Source organism: Theropithecus gelada, chromosome 1, assembly GCF_003255815.1.
Source record: "Theropithecus gelada isolate Dixy chromosome 1, Tgel_1.0, whole genome shotgun sequence".
NCBI classification, from domain to species: Eukaryota; Metazoa; Chordata; class Mammalia; order Primates; family Cercopithecidae; genus Theropithecus; species Theropithecus gelada.
This window is the reverse complement of record NC_037668.1, coordinates 116,605,044-116,625,633: the sequence shown is the minus strand read 5'-3', so window position 1 is coordinate 116,625,633 and position 20,590 is coordinate 116,605,044. Positions and strand designations below refer to the sequence as shown.

Here is a 20,590-nt window from a genome sequence, read left to right as displayed (position 1 = left end):
ATACCATTTGACCCAGAGATCCCATTACTAGGTATATACCCAAAGGATTATAAATCATGCTACTATAAAGACACATGCACATGAATTGTCAATGCAGCACTATTCACAATAGCAAAGACTTGGAACCAACCCAAATGTACATCAATCATAGACTGGATTAAGAAAGTGTGACACATATACACTATGGAATACTATGCAGCCATAAAAAAGGATGAGTTCATGTCCTTTGCAGGGATATGGAAGAAGCTGGAAACCATCATTCTGAGCACACTATTGCAAGGACAGAAAATCAAACACCGCATGTTCTCACTCATAGGTGGGAATTGAACAATGAGAACGCTTGGACACAGGGTGGTGAACATCACACACTGGGGTCTGTCGTGGGGTGGGGGGAGGGGGGAGGGATAGCATTAGGAGATATACCTAATGTAAATGACGAGTTAATGGGTACAGCACACCAACATGGCACATGTATACGTATGTAATAAATCTGCACGTTATGCACATGTACCCTAGAACTTAAAGTATAATAAAAAATAAACAAAACTACTAAGATGTCACAAATGTATCATTTAAGTAATAGTCAAGTGGAACCTTCACAAGTTAGTATCTTAAATGGATTCTCATTTACAACCTTAATTTAAAATATTTTACATTTTATGGTATATTAATGTTTTTAATAATTTATAACACACCCTAATTATTTTCTGTCTGAAAGAATCACATACATCATTACATTCTTAATAATTCACAATACAGTATGCTTCACTGTCTTGAAGTATGCAGAATCATCTTGTAGTATGGAAAATCATAATTGAAAGTACATTTCTCCTACAGAAGTCATATTCCATAGATAGTATAAAAGCAAATCTGGGAAAAGGTAACAGTGGCCTAAAATAGTCTGATCAGATATAAATTATAATTCAGTTTTTGGCATGTAGGTACTGTGATAAATCATCTATCCTATACTTAGAATACAGGTTTTTTTCTTAAAAAACTATCTCATTTAGCAAAAAGTAAATATCTATTATATGTGACATCCTATTCTAGTCAGTGGTGATATAAAGAGCAAGTTACTCTTTCTATAAGTTGGTGGCATAGATCTAAGTTTACAGAAACATATTTAATATAACTTGTTTTAAAAATGTATTCATATCATATTGGAAAACAGTTGTGACTTTTAAGCCCATAATATATTCCTAAAATATCTTATGGAAAACAAAAATAATTTTTTAAACCAATAATGTATCACTAAAGTTTATTCACCTTAGCACTAGAATTTGAAGGCTTAGAGGGAAAAAAGTCAAAATTAATTTCCCCACATTAAAAATAATGTTTCTATCTCTCTTGCCAATTCAATATATAGACATATATATATATGTACACTCGCACACACATACTAAATATAATTTATGATCAAACGATATATGTTTATATTAGAACTGTAGAGGACAATATAAGAAAATTACATACAATACAGTTCCTTCCTCCTGATATTCTGACTGCCGTTCCCCAAGCATCATTTATCCCTCCAGCATTGAAACTTCCAGAGATTTTACCTGTCTACTTATTGAGCAATATAAATGATCACATTTCTAGCTACAATTGTAAACTTACTTTATAAGCATTGTACAAACATTTCAAATACATATACATTTCATTAAAATGCATTATATATCCAAAATGAGAACTTAAATACCTATGATTTAATGTCTACAATGTAAACACCTCATTAATATGAAGTCAATTTTTTCAGCCCAATCTTATTTCACATTTAATCAATACTACCAGGATTACTATTGGTCGAAATGACATCTCAATAAAAAATAATTAAAAATCGTATCTACTCCAATTGACAGCATGTACTAAATCTGAGGTTCTCACAATTCCAACATAGAAACATGTATCAAAACCCAAACTGTCCAGACTGATTAAGCAAAGGTGGAATATTAATGGCGGGAAGCAGAATGATAAATAAGAAAACCTTAAGTTCTTTTTTTTTTCATTTCTCTCTTTAACTTCAAGGGTAAAAGTGCAGGTTTGTTACATAGGTAAACATGTCATGGGGGTTTATTGTACAGATTATTTCATCACCCAGGTAATTAAGCCTAGTACTCATTAGTTATTTTTCCTGATCCTCTCCCGTTACTCCCCACCCTCCAAAAGGCTGTTGTTCTCCTCTATGTGTCCACGTGTTCTCATGATTTAGCTCCCACTTATAAGACAGAACACGTAGTATTTGGTTTACTGTTCCTGTGTTAGTTTCCTAAGGCCTTCAGTTCCATCCATGTACCCACAGAAGACATAATCTCATTCTTTCTTATGGTTGCATAGTATTCCATGATGTCTATGTACCACCTTTTCTGTATCCAGTCTATTACTAATGGGCATTTATGTTGATTCCATGTCTTTGCTATTGTGAACAGTGCTGCAATGAACATATGCATGAATGTGTCTTTATAACAGAGTGATTTATATTCCTTTGGGTATATACAAAATAATGGGATTGCTAGTTGAATGGTATTTCTGTCTTTAGGTCTTTGAAGAATCGCCACACTGTCTTCCACAATGGTTGAACTAATTTACATTTCCACCAACAGTGTATAAACATTCCTTTTTCTCCACAACCTCGACAGCATCTGTGATTTTTTGACTTTTTAGTAATAGCCATTCTGACTAGTGCTAGATGGTACCTCATTATGGTTTTGATTTGCATTTCTGTAATGATCTGTGACGATGAGCTTTAGAAAACTGGTTTGTTACAAGATCTACGGCAAATTCTTAAATTGTGTGTTTCAATTGTGTCTTTTCTAAAACAGTGATAAATTCAGCTACACTAAATTCAAATAATTATTATGATAGCTTTTAAACATAAAAATACCATAGAATGTAAAGAAATAATAAAAGTAGTTCTTATGCAAAATTTCTCCTCAATATGTTAAGTATAAAATAGGAGAAAATAGGCCTGGAAAATTTTTCTCGTTTCTAACAGATCTTAATCATAACCCACTTCCAGGAAGATTCCTTCAATTAATCTCTTCTTTAAACTTATCAATCCTATGCTCTATACTAATATGGCACTTAATACGTTCTAATTTATCTAATATCATGATTCAAATATTACCTAATGACTTCCCAAAGTGCATCTCCACCTTGAATCCCAGAACCAGTTTTACATTTCTTTTTTTTTTTTTGAGACGGAGTCTCGCTCTGTTGCCCGGGCTGGAGTGCAGTGGCCGGATCTCGGCTCACTGCAAGCTCCGCCTCCCGCCTCCCGGGTTCACGCCATTCTCCTGCCTCAGCCTCCCGAGTAGCTGGGACTACAGGCGCCCGCCACCTCGCCCGGCTAGTTTTTTGTATTTTTTAGTAGAGACGGGGTTTCACCGTGTTAGCCAGGATGGTCTCGATCTCCTGACCTCGTGATCCGCCCGTCTAGGCCTCCCAAAGTGCTGGGATTACAGGCTTGAGCCACCGCGCCCGGCCCCAGTTTTACATTTCTAACTGTTACACATCACCACTTAAGGTAGTCTATTGATTTCAAACTCGGCATGCCTGAAAACAAACACTTCATCTGTCTTCCTAGTCTCCCTATGTCTTCCGATGATGCCAAAATCCCTAGCCACCCACCTTCAATCCTAAGGATCATTTTTTACCTGTCCCTTCCCTTGCCCTCCACATCCAATCAGATGCCAAACACCACGTATCTACTTTCCATTCCCTTTGCAAGGTCTCTGATACATTCTCAAAGTCAAGTCTATGTGTGTGGAGAAGAAGAATGTGTAACTGATAAGTGGCACTGTTCAACTGGAGACCCAGCATAATTTTCTTCAGTTCTTGGAATAAGAGGCAATAATACACAATTTTAATAAATAACGTGTAGGCTGTTCTTTTGTTCAAGTGATATGTTTACATCTAGCCAAGTACAACTAATTTTCTTAACCCTGTATCTTTTTACTCAGTGACATTTTTAGAATGATCTATATGTTCCTAATATGGTTCTAATTTTAACCCTAAGTTTATATTATGTCCATTTTGAATCCTGTAAACAACTTTTGCTTTAATGGTGATTTGGGATTGTATGCTTCTTTCCCCTTCATTATCCCAATTCAGCAGTTCTCAACGTGTGATCCACTTGCCCCAGGGAGTCTCAGTATCTTTGCTTCATCACTTAACGTCTATCTTCCCCTGCCATATTTTAAGGTTCATGAGAGAAGAAAGTGTATTTGATTACTCTTAAATATTTTGATGGGCTGGGTGCAGAGGCTCATTGTAATCCCAGCAGTTTGGGAGGCTGAGATGGGTGGATTACTAGAGGTCAGGAGTTTGAAACCAGCCTGGCCAACATGGTGAAACCCCGTCTCTACTAAAAATATAAAAATTAGTGGGATGTGATGGTGTGCACCTGTAATCCTAGCTACTCGGGAGGCGGAGGCAGGAGAATTACTTGTACCTAGGAAGCGGCGGTTGCAGTGAGCCGAGATCATGCCACTGCACTCCATCCTGGGTGACAGAACAAAACTCCATTTCAAAAAAAAACAAAAAACAAAAAACAAAAAACAAAAACCTTTATTATTATTATATAACCAGGCCCCAGAATAATGCTTTGAATATAGCAAGAGCTCAATGAATATTTGCTGAATGAATGGAAAAACAGCTGCTCAAAGTTGAAATACAACTGGGAGAAAAGAAAAAAAAAAAGAATCACACTAACCACAAAGGCCATTAGATACAGAAATAAAGACTGCTACTTGCCTAAAGAAAAAGTCAAATTATCTACCTATATTCTGTAAATCAGGCAGCAAAATGTGACGTATATTACATAAATGTAATCTCCAAAAACAATGTTAAAAATCAATGCTTTAGGGGCCGGGTATGGTGGTTCACGCCTGTAATCCCAGCACTTTGGGAGGCCGAGACAGGCGGATCCCCTGAGATCAGCAGTTCAAGGCCAGCCTGGTCAATATGGTGAAACCCCATCTCCACTTAAAAAGAAAAAAAAATCAATGTTTTATATGTTTAAAGGCCTGAGATTAATTTATTTGCAAAATACACTTCATTTCTCATCAATGAGGCACTACATTATGTTGACTATAATAAAACAAAACTACATTTTAATCACAATTTAGGATTAGTAATGTTGAAATATGACTTACTGTATCATCAAATCATATATTCCAAAATAAAGAACCATTTTTTTCCCATGGATATAAGCAGTACCCCAAAGAAACACAAATAGTCACAAGACTTTGAAATATCTTATACTTTACTACTAAATGGAATAAAGTTTATAAAATGACTTATTTCATTATGAGCAAGGGTTGGACAACAAAAACCTATAGAGAACCAGCTAATACCCATAACTAGTTTCCTTATTTCTATTCACACAATACAAGAACTACAAGTTTAACAGGTTCAACCACAAAACCATATTAGAGTTTAACAGGCAGGCCAACACTGCACATCTACACAATGTCACCACGTATTTATGTATTAAGGAAAGCCTTAATAACGAATAATTTCAACATTTTTTCTCTAGGTTAACAATCTGCGTTAGTGTTAGTGATGCTACTCAATAAAACCAAACAGCAGTCTTGTTCCCATATACTACTAATACTGTCCAATAAGCTGGATTTCCTTCAAATACACAAAATAAATAAAAATGCAAAAGAAAAATACTAGAACAATTATAGACCCAAAAACCACATTAATTTGAATATAAATTACACATGGATTACTTTCACCATTATCTAAGAGTGCTCTGAGATAAAGAAATGTAAAATGTCATTTGAGTTGCGTTCTCTCAATATTCTGGTTAGAAAAATATCATCGGGTAATTCATAGAAAAGGGATCCAGAATGGAAAATAAGCAAATGAAAATATACCAATCCTCTGTTATAATCGGGAAAATACAATTAAAATAATGAGGTATATTTCCTTACCAAAATGATTGGAAAAATATTAAACTATAACCTGTAAGGAAAAGGAACTATAATATGGAAAACAACTTCGCAATCAACATATGGCTAACTTGAAGATACTCAGAATCAGCAATTCCATTTCTAGATGCATATAAACTATAAACATGTATATTAAATGCAAGACGTTTGTCATACCATTGTTTGTGATAGCAGAAAAATCATAACCAAATTATATAACCATCTATACAAAAAAAAAAGATTTATCCTGTATGCAATGCTATGAGACACTACACTGTTGATAAAACCAATCTATTAACATGTACCTCCCTTGAATAAATATGGAAAAGAATTAAATTTAAAAAAACTTGTAAAAGAATATAATGAATGTAAGAAGACTTCATCTACCACATTTTCCTGTGCACAACGAGGAAAGGTAGTAGGCAGTAAGATGAAGAATGTCAAAAAAGTAGGGCTTACATCTATAAAACACTTAAAAAAATACAATGTAAATTTTGCAGAACTAACATTTACTCAAGGAAAAGAGATATAAATTGTTCTCAGCCCTTTGGTACATGTTTGAAATATTTCCTAATTTTAAAAAAAAAGTGTATGAGAGGAGACTGCTACTTCTGACCAAGGTTAAGTAGCCGTGGGCAGATTTACTCTCCCAGCTGAAACAAAACAAAACCGAAAACAGACAAGATATATACAACAGTTCCCAAAATATCTGACAAAACATAAAGACAGTGAGACTAGGGATGAGAAAAAAATGAGGTGTTCTTTGACCAAAATGGAACTAAATTAGAAAGGAATAAAAGGAAGCTATCTGAACAAATGTCCACAAATTGGAAACTGATGTACTGCTCATTAACCTATGGGTCAAAGAGAAATCAGCACATATTCTGAACTGTTTGAAAATGAAAACATATCAAAAATTGTGCAATGATGCTAAAAAAAGAAGGAAAACCATTGTTGTCTCAATAGAAACAAAAAATAATTAGATACAAATCCAACATTTCCTCCCTCATAAAAACATTAAGCAGGAAACGAAGCAAACATCCCCAATGTAATTAAAAGGCAAATACAAAACTCATACAACTAATCTTACATTAATTACTTAAAGCTTGCATGCTTTCCCCCTAATATCAGGAACAAAATAAGGATGGCTACTATAACCACTTCTACACCGTATTGGAGGTCATAGCCAGTACAACCAAACAAGAAAAATAAATAAATAAAAGGCACTCAGATTACAAAGAAGTAAAACTCTTTAAGCAAAGACAGCATTATTGTTACATAAAAACGCTATGGAAACTATAAAAAAAAGCTACCAGAATAAATAAATGTCAGCAAAGTTGCAGGACACAAGATCTACATGCAAAAATCAGTTGTACTTCTATATACTAGGAATGATCAGAAAAAGAACCGTTTTTTTTTTTTTTTTTGAGATGGAGTCTGGCTCTGTCGCCCAGGCTGGAGTGCAGTGGCCGGATCTCGGCTCACTGCAAGCTCCGCCTCCCGGGTTTACGCCATTCTCCTGCCTCAGCCTCCCGAGTAGCCGGGACTACAGGCGTCCGCCACCTCGCCCGGCTAGTTTTTTTGTATTTTTTAGTAGAGATGGGGTTTCACCGTGTTCGCCAGGATGGTCTCGATCTCCTGACCTCGTGATCCGCCCGTCTCGGCCTCCCAAAGTGCTGGGATTACAGGCTTGAGCCACCGCGCCCGGCCAAGAAACTTTTTAAATACCATTTAAAATGGCATCAAAAACAGGTCGTACTTACAGTCATATCTAACAAAAGACGTACAAGACCCATACACTGAATACTACAAAATACTGCTGAAAGAAATTAGAGGAAATCTAAAGAAATAGAAAGACATACTTTGTACATCATAGAACAGACAACTTAATATTGTTAGGAAGTCAGTTCTCCTCAGGTTAATCTAAGATTCAATGCAACCCCATTCAAAAATCCCTACAGACTTTTTCTACAAATTGGCAAGCCGGTTTTAAAAATTATATGGAAATAGAACCTAGATAGTCAAAACAAATTAGAAAAAGGAGAGTCAAGTTGGAAGACTAATACTGCCAGATTTTGAGTCTTATAAAAAAGCACCAATAATCAAAACAGCATGGGACTGGCAAAAAAAATAAAAATAAATATAGCATGGGACTGGCAAAAAATAGTAATAATAAACATAGCAATGGATCAGGACAGAGCAGAAACTGTCCCACACATATAGGAACAACTGATTTTTTGACAAAGATATAAAGGCAATTCAGTGGAGAAAGAATATACACACACACACACACACACACACACATATATATATATATATATACACACACTTTTTTTTTTTTTGGAGACGGAGTCTCACTCTCACTCTAAGGCACCCAGGCTGGAATGCAGTGGTGCGATCTCTGCTCACTGCAAGCTCTGCCTCCCGGGTTCACGCCATTCTCCTGCCTCAGCCTTTCCAGTAGCTGGGACTACAGTTAATTTTTTTTTTGTATTTTTAGTAGAGAGGAGGTTTCACTGTGTTAGCCAGGAGGGTCTCGATCTTCTGACCTCGTAATCCGCCTGCCTCAGCCTCCCAAAGTGCTGGGATTACAGGTGCGAGTCACCGTGCCTAGCCAAGAATATATTTTTTAAATAAATGTTGCTGAAACAAATATATGCCCATATGAAAAATATGAACTTTGATCTATACCTACCACCATAAACAAAAATTACCTCACAATGGATCATAAAACTAAATGTAAAACCTAAAACTAAAATTCTAGAAGAAAACAGGAGAATAGCTTTATCTTGGATACCAAACCAAAAACACAGTATGAAAAAGAAAAATGTTGATAAACTGGATCCATCAGAATTAAGAACTTCTGCTCCTGGAAACATACTGTTTAAAAAAAAAAAAGCTACAGAATTGAAAATATTTGCTATTCGCACATCTAATAAAGGTATTAAATTCAGAATAAAGATTCTCAACATTCAATATGAAAACTCAATTTTTAAAAATGGAGAAAAGATTTGAATAGATACTTCACCAAAGAAGATATATAGATAGCAGATAAGACCATGATGGTTCAACATCATTAAGTAAAGGCAAATATGCAAATTAAAACCAGTGAGATGTCACTACAAATCTACTAGAATAGCTAAAATTAAAACTATTAACTGTACCAAGTATTGGTAAGAATGTAGAGCAACTGGAACTCTTTTTTCTTTCTTTCTTTCTTTCTTTTTTTTTTTTTGAGACAGGGTCTTGCTGGAGTGTGCAGGCACAATCACATCTCACTGCAATTAATCATCCTGCCTCAGCTTCCCAAGTGGCTGAGACCACATGTGCAAAACACCACACCTGGTTAACAAGCAGAACTCTTAAACACTACTAGTGGAAAAGTAAAATGATACAGCTACTTTGGAAAATCATTAAAAACTTAAACATGTACCTGCTATATGCTTTAGCCATTTTTCTCTTAGGCAATTTACCCAAGAATAATGAAAGCTTAAGTCCACTAAAACTTCTTTATTTGTAATATCTCAAACCTGGCAATAACTCAAATATCCATCAACAGGTAAAGATAAATTATGGTATTATATATCCATATAATGAAATACTAGTCAACAACAAAAATGATTGAACCAACGATACATACTGCAGCATGGTGAAATATCAAAATCACAATTTGAATGAAAGATGCCATGCTCCCCCTCTCCGAAGTATACACTGTATAATTCTTCCTATATAAAAACTTCACAAAAGGCAAATTCATCTACAGTGACAGAAAGTAGGGACTGGGAGAAGGGGAATAATGACAGGAGGAGATTAGAAAGAGACACAAAGAAACTTTTGGGGTAATAAATATGTTCATTATATTGTTTGCACTGACAGTTTCAGTTATTATCAGCATGTTAAACTTATCAAATTGCATAATTTAAATGTGCGAACTTTACGTCAATTATATCTCTTTAAATAAAGACGTTAAAAAAAAGGCCTTTTTAAGTCTCTTATTCCTTTTCTGTACACAGGATTAGTCTCCCTTTACTAATACCAATGATGTTCATCAAAAATTATCTTCTATTAGAGTTAGGATATCTTGGTTCCAGACTCAATTCCTCTACTTAATGATAGTAAATCCCTTAACCCTCTCTGGGTCTTATTTTTCTAACCTGTAAAATGAGATTAAGCTAAACTGATATATGCCCATCTCAATACTTCATGGAACTATAAACTAAGTAGCCTTTGCTTTTTACCACATTGTTCCCAGAACTCTATAGTAAAATGTCATTCTATAAACCAAGTCACATTATGTGATGGGAGGCAAATAAATGCTTATTACAAAATATATCAATAAACCCCTAAAATTATTTGAAATATTAAAATACAAAATACCCACAGAAAAGATTAGCCTGCATTTAGACAGACCTAGTTTCAAATGCCAGTTGGGCTAACTTGCTATGTAACATAGGCAAGTAACTTTATCTCTCTACGCCTCACTTAAAAAATATATAAATAACAAAAATAAACCAGTATCTCTTAAGATTATAAAATAAAACCAGCACGTTTGATATATGGAAGTTATTTAATAAACAGTAATTAAAATGTCTATTAATAAGATCGTGATTTTACATCATAAAAATATCTGTATGCTTTATATCACAAAAATAAATATCTGCACGCTTTAGACTTTATTGTAATATATGAAAATTTGTCAGAGAATTAACATAAAACAAATCACCACCAATTTAAAAGGTTCTCTCACTATACATTAAAAAAAAAAATGGTTGCTCAGCATGAATGAAGAAGGTTAGGCAAGGCTATTTATTTAGTGCACATTAAGTATCATTTACACAAATAACTGCTGCATTTTATTGAACCTATGGAATAAGCCAAGAAAGCAGAAAAGGGACAGGGAGTGCTGGAAGGTAGAATCAGAAGTACTGCTACTTTTATATACTAAGATCATCAGGGAAATGCTCTCTCATATGGAGACACTTTAATGGGGACTTTAGTATATTTTAATTCATTAAAAAAAAAAAAGTTTACACAAAATATCACTGCATCATTAAAGACTTCCCTGTCCATAACAATAAATTTACCTCTTTAAGCACGGAACAGAATATGAAATACTTCAAACACAATGTTGCAAATTAAATCTAATTCTCCCAAAGATGAAACTATTACACAGAAAAAGAGTTTTCAACTGAAACTAGAACACCTCATGAAACATGTGCAGTTGAAAGTTTTCATTTACTTTTCTCTATAGTTCCTTGACTTAAATTATCTTTCATCATACTAGAAAGAAAACACATAACTGACTAAAAAGCTTTTTTAAGTAGTGAAATCTGCATTATTCCAAGTAAAACAGAATAAATATGGGATAAAATAAAACAATTCTTTGTTTACATTCTTTACATCTTTTTCACTGTTGATCTCAAAGAATAAAAATAACACAAAGCCTTCCTTCTCAAGCTTCTGACTAAAGTTTAGAACCAACAAATACATCAAGGCCAAATTTAGTTATTAAATAATTTGCCTGTCAAAGTAGGAAAAAATAACAAGGACATAATTTGGAGCAGTCTTCTGAATGAAAAATAGAAAATTTTCTTTAATTTTTCTGCATGCATTTGGTTCCTATTATCCTACCCTCCCTTAAACATCTTTTCCTGTTAGAAAATTCCAACCATCCCATTTTAAGCTTATCTTAAAATAAAAACTGCGCCCAATCTGGGCACAGTTGCTCATGTCTGTAATCCCAGCACTTTTAGAGGCCAAGGCCAGCAGATTGCCTGGGCTCAAGTGTTCGAGACCACCTTGGGCAACATGGTGAAACCCTATCTGTACTAAAATACAAAAAATTAGCTGGGCGTGGTGGCACACGCCTGTAGTCCCAGCTACTCGGGAGGCTCAGGCAGGAGAATCACTTGAGCCTGGGAGGTGGAGGTTTGCAGTGAGCCCAGATTGCGCCACTGCATTCCAGCTTGGGCTACAGAGTGAGACTCTGTCTCAAAAAAACAAAAAACAAAACAAAACAAATGACCACTCCCTCCTCTAAAGTCCTACAACAACTGTTGTACAATTCACTTAGAAATTAATTGTGTGTGACTTTGAGCCATCTCTTCTATTGCTATCCAAATGTAATTTAAACTTTGACTTTTCATATTTGTCCCAGCAACTGAATTTAGTTTCTAGAGTACCACCGTCCAGTTCAGTAGTCATTAGCCACATGTGGCTGTACACATTTAAATTTAAATTTAATTAAAATGTCAGTTCCTCAGGTATACTTAGCCACAATTTAAGTGTAGCTAGCCACGTGTTGCTAGTGGCTACCATACTGGATGGTTACCAAATGGATCTGTAACAGTTCTATCATTGCAGGAAATATTATTCAACAATTATAAAAGGCAGGAGCCAGGTCCAAAGTTTGTGTATACTACATAGTTCTTAACATAGTACATGAATATGGTAGGCACTTAAATATTTGATTTAATAAAGACAAATTACTGTAGTGGTAGAGACAGCCCTACAGACATGTCCTGTTTAGTCAGTAATATTTTATAAAATTGAGCCAATATTTTGGCATTGGGAAGACTATCCCCCAATAAAAGGCAATAGCATGGCAACGAATGACCACAGCTAAAAATGGTTGCCATCTGCTTCTTTTATATGTACTTACCAGTTCCCAGACTCACAGTCATTCCCACAATTATGTATATCACTTGTACTTACCTGCTTCACTAATTTATGTTACTTACTTAGATACCCTGAGGACAAGTTAGCTGTGACCTTGGCTTACTACTGTATGGACACTTAAATGTTTTGCTAAGTAATATAAAGATTAATTCAGATAAGTTTTATGAAAACATAAGTAGTATACTTAAAATAGTATGGCTCTGTTTTGATACATAATGCCTTTTAATAATGCAGGCCATTAAGTAAACTGCTTTTTTTTATACAAAACAAAGGTTCTAAATAAAAAATTATCATTTGGGCCAGGTACACACCTATAATCTCAGCACTTGGCAGGAGATCGCTTGAGCTCAGGAGTTCAAGACCAACCCAGGCAGCATAGTGAAACCCCATCTCTACTAAAAAATACAAAAATTGGCTGGGCGCAGTGGCTCACACCTGTAATCCCAGCACTTTGGGAAGCTGACGCAGGTGGATCACATGGTCAAGAGTTCAAGACCAGTCTGGCCAATATGGTGAAACCCCCGTCTCTATCAAAAATACAAAAATTAGCCAGGCATGGTGGCACGCACCTGCAGTCCCAGCTACTCAGGAGGCTGAGACAGAAGAATCACTTGAACCCAGGAGGCGGAGGTTGCAGTAAGCCAAGACTGCGCCACTGTACTCCAGCCTGGGTGACAGAACAAGACTCCATCTCAAAAAAAAAAAAAAAAAAATTAGCTGGGTATGGTGGTGTGCACCTGTAGTTCCAGCTACTTGGGAGGCTAAGGTGGGAGGATCACTTAAGCCCAGGAGGTCAAGGCTGCAGTGAGCTGAAATCGTGCCACTGCACTCCAGCCTTGGTGACAAAGTGAGACCTTGTCTCAAAAAAAATAAATAAAATAAAATAAAATAAAAAATAAAAAAAATTCATTTGGTGTCTAGTAGTCTAAATGATAAGAATTTATGGCCTTTCGGCCAGGCGCGGTAGCTCACACCTGTAATCCCAGCACTTTAGTAGGCCGAGGTGGGTGGATCATGAGGTCAGGAGATCGAGACCATCCTGGCTAACATGGTGAAACCCTGTCTCTATAAAAAATACAAAAAAAAATTAGCCGGATGTGGCGGCGGGCACCTGTAGTCCCAGCTACTTGGGAGCCTGAGGCAGGAGAATGGCGTGAACCCAGGAGGCGGAGCTTGCAGTGAGTCCGGATCACGTCACTGCACGCCAGCCTAGGCAACAGAGCGAGACTCTGTCTCAAAAAAAAAAAGGAATTTATGGCCTTTCAGAGTAACTCTCAAAAACACATTTGCATTATTAACACAGTTGAATTATTATCTTAATAATGCAACCTTTGAAATTAATAAGAAGTTTAGCTGGGGACTACTGAAATGAAGAGAATGAATGAGTCTATTTTAACTTCATGACAATTACTACCACAATTCACTTGCTCATATTTGATTACAGTAGCAGGTAGATAATAGGTATTCACATTGACTGAATTAATTACAGTCATGAGTCCCTTAACAACTAGGGCATGAGATACATTTTGAGAAATGAGTCATTAGGAAGTTTCATAGTTTTATTCATCAAGTGTGATTTACACAAATCTAGATGGCATAGCCTACCATACATCTGGGCTATATAGTACAGTCTATGGCTCCTAGGCTATAGACCATTACACTATGTTACTGCAGGAAACTGTAATGTGTATCTAAACATTTCTAAACACTGAAAAAGTACAGTAAAAATACATTATTATAATCTTATGGGACCAATGTCATATGTGCAGTCTGCTGTTAACTTAAGAGATGTTATGTGAGGCATGACTGTGATTACATTCTTGCCTAGATATGGGGGAAAAAAAAAACTTGCTGCAAGTATCAGATAAAAACAAAATGTTAATATTCAAGTAGTGAACTGTGAAAATCTCGTTTGGTAACTTTCATGAACTCAATCTTTGTTATTTATTTCTGCTATTTGTATAGTAGAAAGTCTGTAGTCTGGGAATAATTTTCCTTTTGGTACCTACATGTACTAGATTTTGAAAATTTTCAAACTCAAAAATTAGCAGCTTCAGCCACTCCTCATTAGTACACCAGCTGAGCAATTTTAACTATACTAGGCCAAGTTAGTAATAGAAAAACAAAAGTTTCTGGTTTGCATTTTGCAAAGAGCTAAAAATATGAACAGGTATCCTTATTTATCTCAACTCCTATAATTAAGCTGAAAAGGATACCTACTGCACAGGTGCTTATTATCAATATCATTCCTTTCTCTTTCCATAGGGTCAGAATATGGGACAAACAACAGTCTAGGGTTTTATTCCTTAATATTTTTTATGCCTGGAAATTGCTTTTAAATTAGTAAGTAACAGCCAAAAGTATAGATATGGTGAAATTCATCAGATAGATAAAAATGAAATTGGATAAATTTCTTCCTACTCTTAAAAAAAAATATAAATGATATTCTTAGAAATAAGGGATTTTATTCTTTTGGCTTAAATCTTTCAAGGAACATGCTCAAGGAAGTAATAAGTTTGTAAAATTATTTTCAAATGCTAGATTTAAATAAGTTCTCAAGCTTGAGCGATTATTCAGCAAATTAAAATAATTTTTACATATAGCCGGCAATTTTAAAAACTTGAAGCATTTAAAAAATATATTTTCTGAAAAGTAATTTAATTTTCTTTTGTTTTTGTTTTTTGAGATATGGGCTTGCTCTGTTGCCCAGGATGGAGTGCAGCGCACGATCTCGGCTCACTGCAACCTCTGCCTCTCAGGTTCAAGCGATTCTCCTGCCTCAGCTTCCTAAGTAGCTGGGATCACAAGTGCACACCACCATGCCTGGCTAATTTTTGTATTTTTAGTAGAGATAGTTGGCCAGGCAGATCTCAAACTCCTGACCTCAAGTAATCCACCCACCTCCACCCCCTAAAGTGCTGGGATTACAGGCATGAGCCATGAAAAGTCTTTTAATAGGTCAACTAGTATTAAAACACACAATCCATACTAACAAAGGAAACTAGACACACCACACACACACCACACACACACCCTGCCCCTCTAATTCCCTAAAGATGGCATTGGATGCTGTCAGCAAAACAATACTTCATCTAATCTCAGTAACAGTAAAAATGCTCAAGGGTACAGAATTTCTAGGATAAGATGTTTTAAGATTAACACACAAAAAAACTGGACAAATTACTGCTAATCATCATTTGCTGTTTTCTATACCTGAGATCAATTACACTTCACCTCCTAAAAAAAAAAAAAGTAATTTAATATATATACCCTTAACTAAGAGAATTATATAAAATATTACTCCAAACTCTTATCTTTTTCTCTGAATCTTCGAATGACAGTTTATAACTTTTTAGTGTATTAAACTTCTAAGACCCTATCATTTACTCCACTTGAAAACCAGTTTTATTTAAAACTCACCCAGTAGAAAGTATTTTAACACTTTCTCTTCAGGATGTAAACAAAAACCTCTGGACTCACTGCAAAAAATGCATTCTTTAAACATAATTAATTTCTAAGGGACTTTTCTGTCGTCTCTAAATTCAAGATATTAAACAATATACCTCTGTATTCCTTATCCAGAGTTGTTCAACAGAACTTTGTAAGATGATCAAAACGTTCTGTGTCAATGCTGTCTGATATGGCAACCACCAGCCATATATGGCTACTGAGCACTTAACATGTGGATAGTGACCAAAGGATTGAATTTTCAGTTTAATTTAATTAATTTAGAATTGAACAGCTACACATAGCTAGTGGCTATCACTGAAAACACAATTACAGACTATCAAATGATCATGACGAGGTATGATAACCTCCAACAGTGCTGTATTTATTAAAAGAAACAACATAGAAGGCAACCCAAGTGTCCAGTGACAGATGAATAGAAAACAAAATGTGGTATATACATACGATGGATTAGTCAGCATTAAAAAAAACTTCTGACACATGCTACAACATAGATAAACCTTAAGGATTCTAAGCCACATGAATTAAGCCAGTCACAAAGGGACAAACACTGTATAATTCCACTTATGAGGTATCTACTCAAATTCAAAGACATAAACTAAAACGGTAATTGCCAGGAGCTGAGGGAAGAGGAGTAGAGTTTTAGTTTTACAGGATGAAAAGAATTCTGCAGACAATAATGAAAACTGTACAGAACTGTGAATGTACTTAACGCCACTGAAGTGTACACTTAAAAATAGTTAAAATTTACAATTTAAAATTATATATATTTTAAAAGCGTCACAATTCAGTCAAATAAGTACTTCTGATATAACAGCTAACTAGAAATCTAAAGTCATCAATAAATAAAATAGATGCTTCTCAGAGATGGAAAATCAAATTTATTGAAAAAACAATAAAACAAAACCCAGTTACAGTAATCTCAAAATAAATCAAATTGTATTGTTACACATTACTACACCATACCCAAGAGCTGGGCTTTATGGGATCTAACTGTAAAGAGTAAATTGGAGCTCTTTTAAGAAGTCACAAGGCTAGACAAAATAAAGTCAGAATACTTAACACTTTGTTGTTTTTTGTTTTGTTTCATTTTATAGGCCCTGACAATAGAGCTGGCCTTGAGCAAGTCTCATATTAAGCAACCAGAAAAACAAAACTCAAAAAAAGGAACTGTATACAATTATTTTAACTTCCTTAAAAGATAAGGCTAACTCTAGTAGAAGGGCTTAATAAAAGTGTAGCTCTCAAGCTGTAAAGGAAATACCGGGGATAAGACACAAGAATGCCACTATTAATATGAAATAAATGCATGCGCAAGAAAGGAAGGTAAAAATCAATGTAAATAACAAAAGAGATCATCCTTTTCCTCAGAAATCTAAATGTATTTGGTTTCCAACAGCTATAATTACTAGGAGTGTTAACATATTACCACAAAATACTTTAGGAAAGTTATCGAGTGAAAAGGGATGATAAAATGAATTTACTCTCTAAGGCTTCAAAAAATCTTTTTTATTTAAAGCAATTTATCACTATAAGTTCTTTACTCCCCCAAACAGCCATAAATTGAAAATAAGTACAAATAAAATTTAATATCAGAAAAATATTAAAGGTATATTATTCCTTTAAAGCCATAAATATATTTTTTTTAGTGCACTGAACTACCTCACAGATCTACAATATTTACTTTGCAAGTCTCTACTGCGGGTAACATTTTTGGTCTCTTTTAACTTACATATAATTTAACTGGTTTTAATTGAAAACATCACTCAACTTCATTAGCAATAATTTAATATATATATATATATTTTTTTTTTGGAGACAGAGTCTCACTCTGTGGCCCAGGATGGAGTGCAGTGGGGTGATCTCGGCTCACTGCAAGTAACCCCCACCTCTCAGGTTCAAGGGATTATCCTGCCTCAGCCTCCCAAGTAGCTTGGACTGCAAGCCTGGCTAATTTTTATATGTTTAGTAGAGATGAGGTTTCGCCATGTTGGTCAGACTGATCTTGAACTCCTGGCCTCCAGTGATCTGCCCACCTCAGCCTTCCAATGTGCTGGGATTACAGGTGTGAACCACCACACCCAGCCAATAATTTAAAGATTTTTAAATTTCACATAACTGTAAACCATGATAAACTTTCCAGAAGTTACACAATACTGCTGCTGGAATCACTACACCTCTACAATGTTTTCACGTTACTATTAAGTATGCCAAAGAATTTTGATACCGCCATAAAAACCCACAACTATGCTGCAAATCATATATTCCTTTTTGTAGTTTATTATTGGTTCTCTTGGAAAAAAATTTTTCACAATTGCTTTTAACAAAGCTTTGAAAACATGTTTTAAAGGTACACTTAAAAAAAACAGCTTTCTATAATCTATCACAATGAACTTTTCTGTGTTCTCTAAATTCAAGGTATTAAAATTGACCTATGTATTCCTTATCCAGAGCTGTTCAACAGAACTTTTAAGGTGATCAAAATGTCTGATGTCAATGCTGTCCAGGATGGCAGCCACTGCCCATATGCGGGTACTGAGCACTTAAAATGTGGACAGCGATAAGAGCTGACAATACTAGAACTGTGTAGAGAACTAAAATGAGGGATAGGAGTCAGAAGATAAGCATTCAGATTAAAGCAGACACTAGCTGAGGAAACACGAACATCAGTATATTGGGTACAATAACACTTTCCATCCCTAACTCAACAGGTCATTTTAAAAATAAAGTAGGGCCAGGTGCGGTGGCTCACGCCTCTAATCCCAGCACATTGGGAGGCCAAGGTGGCCAGATCACGAGGTCAGGAGATCGAGACCATCCTGGCTAACACGGTGAAACCCCGACTCTACTAAAAATAGAAAAAATTAGCCGGGCGTGGTGGCAGGCGCCTGTAGTCACAGCTACTCGGGAGGCTGAGGCAGGAGAATGGCGTGAACCCGGGAGGCGGAGCTTCCAGTGAGCCGAGATTGCGCCACTGCACTCCAGCCTGGGAGACAGAGCGAGACTCCACCTCAAAAACAAAAACAAAAAATAAAAAAAATTAAAAACTAAAAACAAAATAAAGTAAAATGACTGGGCACAGTGACTCAAGCCTCTAATCTCAGCACTTTGGGAGGCTGAGGCAGGTGGATCATTTTAAGCCAGAAGTTCAAGACCAGTCTGGTCAACTTGGTGAAAACCCGTCTCTACTAAAAATACAAAAATTAGCCAGGCATGGTGGTACGCTCTGGTAGTCCCAGCAGCTACTCCCGAGGCTGAGGCACTAGAATCGCTTGAACCAGAAAGTGGAGGTTAAAGTGAGTCAAGATCACATCACTGCACTCCAGCCTGGGTGACAGAGTGAGACTGTCTCAAAATACATACATACATACATAAATACATACATACATACATTGAAATAATTACATGAAAAAGTGCTTAATAACTCAAAAATGCTCTACAAACAATGATCTTATTATTAGTAATACTATTTATATTTTAACATAGTTTTTATTTTGTTTAAGATACCTTTATAATCAATATCAGTTCCTTCTCTACAATTAGCACTGTACTATGATAAAATAATAATCCACCATCGTTGCCAACCTCAAAGAAAACAAGAAGAAAGGTCCACCATCTTTAGAGATTTGGTAAAGCAAGAATGTTGTTTTAGATCTGAAATTTAAAGTTCTCCATTGATTATAAGAAAATCCTTACTATAAGGTTGATACTTACTATAAGGATGAACCAAAATTTAGTGTAGAATTTTTGTAGGGCTTCTATGAGGTTCCCACACAATGAAAACATACACCAAAACAAAAATTTAGAGTAAAATGAACATTCTCCTGATGCTGGAATCCAAAGATAAGGTTTCCATAGCAACAAAATGGAAATTAAATTATGCTAAGCAATAGCAACAAACAATTGGACACTTGCTATAATTCACAAATCAAAGCTCAAGCATATGCAATTACACTGTTGATATTATTTACTAATATTCAGAAGTGTATTGCCAAAAATCTGTTTTTCTATAATTGAAAAGTACAGGTTTTTGGCTCTGCAGATATATAATCTTAGTTCAAATTTACAAAACGTCCAAAGCCTCTGAGAGGACAAAATAAGGATCCGAATTTTTTTAAGTTGCTCCATGAAGTTACTGAATGGTGATATAATAGCTCAATATTTATAATGCATAATGCACAAATAACACACCATAGATTCTTATATAAAAACTCAATCCTAGAAGATAATCATATATCAACCTATGATTTTATTCTTGCATATAATCTCAACATATTATTTTAAATTATGATAATCATGGAAATATTTACACCTTAAGAAAGTTATTCTTACTGTCCCCTCTATGAAGCAGAAGAGGAAAAAAAGCAGGCGGGAAAGTGAACCTAAGAAGTATGAGCAGTTCTCTAGGTGTTTAATTTCCAACTCAGGCCAGCCTGTCCACTATAAAAATTAAGTATTGAAAAAAAAAATGAAGTAATCTTAAAATTTAAACCAGACAAGGAAGAATT

General features: G+C 35.3%; 1 protein-coding gene across 4 annotated transcripts in view; it reads right to left on the bottom strand.

Annotated features, from left to right (window-relative positions):
• The window catches only part of PKN2 (protein kinase N2), a 168,156-nt gene that overhangs the window by 127,427 nt on the left and 20,139 nt on the right, over positions 1 to 20,590 (bottom strand). The gene's annotated exons all lie outside the window — the stretch shown is intronic.